Source organism: Lonchura striata, chromosome 32 (assembly GCF_050655825.1).
Source record: "Lonchura striata isolate lonStrDom1 chromosome 32, ASM5065582v1, whole genome shotgun sequence".
Taxonomy (NCBI): Eukaryota; Metazoa; Chordata; class Aves; order Passeriformes; family Estrildidae; genus Lonchura; species Lonchura striata.
The window spans coordinates 9827501-9831420 of NC_140734.1; positions in this window are offsets into that span (position 1 = coordinate 9827501).

The following is a 3920-nucleotide window of genomic DNA, read 5'->3' on the forward strand; positions in this document are numbered from 1 at the left end:
TAGGGTTAGGGTTAGGGTAAGGGTTAGGGTTAGGGTTAGGGTTAGGGTTAGGGTTAGGGTTAGGGTTAGGGTTAGGGTTAGGGTTAGGGTTAGGGTTAGGGTTAGGGTTAGGGTTAGGGTTAGGGTTAGGGTTAGGGTTAGGGTTAGGGTTAGGGTTAGGGTTAGGGTTAGGGTTAGGGTTAGGGTTAGGGTTAGGGTTAGGGTTAGGGTTAGGGTTAGGGTTAGGGTTAGGGTTAGGGTTAGGGTTAGGGTTAGGGTTAGGGTTAGGGTTAGGGTTAGGGTTAGGGTTAGGGTTAGGGTTAGGGTTAGGGTTAGGGTTAGGGTTAGGGTTAGGGTTAGGGTTAGGGTTAGGGTTAGGGTTAGGGTTAGGGTTAGGGTTAGGGTTAGGGTTAGGGTTAGGGTTAGGGTTAGGGTTAGGGTTAGGGTTAGGGTTAGGGTTAGGGTTAGGGTTAGGGTTAGGGTTAGGGTTAGGGTTAGGGTTAGGGTTAGGGTTAGGGTTAGGGTTAGGGTTAGGGTTAGGGTTAGGGTTAGGGTTAGGGTTAGGGTTAGGGTTAGGGTTAGGGTTAGGGTTAGGGTTAGGGTTAGGGTTAGGGTTAGGGTTAGGGTTAGGGTTAGGGTTAGGGTTAGGGTTAGGGTTAGGGTTAGGGTTAGGGTTAGGGTTAGGGTTAGGGTTAGGGTTAGGGTTAGGGTTAGGGTTAGGGTTAGGGTTAGGGTTAGGGTTAGGGTTAGGGTTAGGGTTAGGGTTAGGGTTAGGGTTAGGGTTAGGGTTAGGGTTAGGGTTAGGGTTAGGGTTAGGGTTAGGGTTAGGGTTAGGGTTAGGGTTAGGGTTAGGGTTAGGGTTAGGGTTAGGGTTAGGGTTAGGGTTAGGGTTAGGGTTAGGGTTAGGGTTAGGGTTAGGGTTAGGGTTAGGGTTAGGGTTAGGGTTAGGGTTAGGGTTAGGGTTAGGGTTAGGGTTAGGGTTAGGGTTAGGGTTAGGGTTAGGGTTAGGGTTAGGGTTAGGGTTAGGGTTAGGGTTAGGGTTAGGGTTAGGGTTAGGGTTAGGGTTAGGGTTAGGGTTAGGGTTAGGGTTAGGGTTAGGGTTAGGGTTAGGGTTAGGGTTAGGGTTAGGGTTAGGGTTAGGGTTAGGGTTAGGGTTAGGGTTAGGGTTAGGGTTAGGGTTAGGGTTAGGGTTAGGGTTAGGGTTAGGGTTAGGGTTAGGGTTAGGGTTAGGGTTAGGGTTAGGGTTAGGGTTAGGGTTAGGGTTAGGGTTAGGGTTAGGGTTAGGGTTAGGGTTAGGGTTAGGGTTAGGGTTAGGGTTAGGGTTAGGGTTAGGGTTAGGGTTAGGGTTAGGGTTAGGGTTAGGGTTAGGGTTAGGGTTAGGGTTAGGGTTAGGGTTAGGGTTAGGGTTAGGGTTAGGGTTAGGGTTAGGGTTAGGGTTAGGGTTAGGGGTTAGGGTTAGGGTTAGGGTTAGGGTTAGGGTTAGGGTTAGGGTTAGGGTTAGGGTTAGGGTTAGGGTTAGGGTTAGGGTTAGGGTTAGGGTTAGGGTTAGGGTTAGGGTTAGGGTTAGGGTTAGGGTTAGGGTTAGGGTTAGGGTTAGGGTTAGGGTTAGGGTTAGGGTTAGGGTTAGGGTTAGGGTTAGGGTTAGGGTTAGGGTTAGGGTTAGGGTTAGGGTTAGGGTTAGGGTTAGGGTTAGGGTTAGGGTTAGGGTTAGGGTTAGGGTTAGGGTTAGGGTTAGGGTTAGGGTTAGGGTTAGGGTTAGGGTTAGGGTTAGGGTTAGGGTTAGGGTTAGGGTTAGGGTTAGGGTTAGGGTTAGGGTTAGGGTTAGGGTTAGGGTTAGGGTTAGGGTTAGGGTTAGGGTTAGGGTTAGGGTTAGGGTTAGGGTTAGGGTTAGGGTTAGGGTTAGGGTTAGGGTTAGGGTTAGGGTTAGGGTTAGGGTTAGGGTTAGGGTTAGGGTTAGGGTTAGGGTTAGGGTTAGGGTTAGGGTTAGGGTTAGGGTTAGGGTTAGGGTTAGGGTTAGGGTTAGGGTTAGGGTTAGGGTTAGGGTTAGGGTTAGGGTTAGGGTTAGGGTTAGGGTTAGGGTTAGGGTTAGGGTTAGGGTTAGGGTTAGGGTTAGGGTTAGGGTTAGGGTTAGGGTTAGGGTTAGGGTTAGGGTTAGGGTTAGGGTTAGGGTTAGGGTTAGGGTTAGGGTTAGGGTTAGGGTTAGGGTTAGGGTTAGGGTTAGGGTTAGGGTTAGGGTTAGGGTTAGGGTTAGGGTTAGGGTTAGGGTTAGGGTTAGGGTTAGGGTTAGGGTTAGGGTTAGGGTTAGGGTTAGGGTTAGGGTTAGGGTTAGGGTTAGGGTTAGGGTTAGGGTTAGGGTTAGGGTTAGGGTTAGGGTTAGGGTTAGGGTTAGGGTTAGGGTTAGGGTTAGGGTTAGGGTTAGGGTTAGGGTTAGGGTTAGGGTTAGGGTTAGGGTTAGGGTTAGGGTTAGGGTTAGGGTTAGGGTTAGGGTTAGGGTTAGGGTTAGGGTTAGGGTTAGGGTTAGGGTTAGGGTTAGGGTTAGGGTTAGGGTTAGGGTTAGGGTTAGGGTTAGGGTTAGGGTTAGGGTTAGGGTTAGGGTTAGGGTTAGGGTTAGGGTTAGGGTTAGGGTTAGGGTTAGGGTTAGGGTTAGGGTTAGGGTTAGGGTTAGGGTTAGGGTTAGGGTTAGGGTTAGGGTTAGGGTTAGGGTTAGGGTTAGGGTTAGGGTTAGGGTTAGGGTTAGGGTTAGGGTTAGGGTTAGGGTTAGGGTTAGGGTTAGGGTTAGGGTTAGGGTTAGGGTTAGGGTTAGGGTTAGGGTTAGGGTTAGGGTTAGGGTTAGGGTTAGGGTTAGGGTTAGGGTTAGGGTTAGGGTTAGGGTTAGGGTTAGGGTTAGGGTTAGGGTTAGGGTTAGGGTTAGGGTTAGGGTTAGGGTTAGGGTTAGGGTTAGGGTTAGGGTTAGGGTTAGGGTTAGGGTTAGGGTTAGGGTTAGGGTTAGGGTTAGGGTTAGGGTTAGGGTTAGGGTTAGGGTTAGGGTTAGGGTTAGGGTTAGGGTTAGGGTTAGGGTTAGGGTTAGGGTTAGGGTTAGGGTTAGGGTTAGGGTTAGGGTTAGGGTTAGGGTTAGGGTTAGGGTTAGGGTTAGGGTTAGGGTTAGGGTTAGGGTTAGGGTTAGGGTTAGGGTTAGGGTTAGGGTTAGGGTTAGGGTTAGGGTTAGGGTTAGGGTTAGGGTTAGGGTTAGGGTTAGGGTTAGGGTTAGGGTTAGGGTTAGGGTTAGGGTTAGGGTTAGGGTTAGGGTTAGGGTTAGGGTTAGGGTTAGGGTTAGGGTTAGGGTTAGGGTTAGGGTTAGGGTTAGGGTTAGGGTTAGGGTTAGGGTTAGGGTTAGGGTTAGGGTTAGGGTTAGGGTTAGGGTTAGGGTTAGGGTTAGGGTTAGGGTTAGGGTTAGGGTTAGGGTTAGGGTTAGGGTTAGGGTTAGGGTTAGGGTTAGGGTTAGGGTTAGGGTTAGGGTTAGGGTTAGGGTTAGGGTTAGGGTTAGGGTTAGGGTTAGGGTTAGGGTTAGGGTTAGGGTTAGGGTTAGGGTTAGGGTTAGGGTTAGGGTTAGGGTTAGGGTTAGGGTTAGGGTTAGGGTTAGGGTTAGGGTTAGGGTTAGGGTTAGGGTTAGGGTTAGGGTTAGGGTTAGGGTTAGGGTTAGGGTTAGGGTTAGGGTTAGGGTTAGGGTTAGGGTTAGGGTTAGGGTTAGGGTTAGGGTTAGGGTTAGGGTTAGGGTTAGGGTTAGGGTTAGGGTTAGGGTTAGGGTTAGGGTTAGGGTTAGGGTTAGGGTTAGGGTTAGGGTTAGGGTTAGGGTTAGGGTTAGGGTTAGGGTTAGGGTTAGGGTTAGGGTTAGGGTTAGGGTTAGGGTTAGGGTTAGGGTTAGGGTTAGGGTTAGGGTTAGGGTTAGGGTTAGGGTTAGGGTT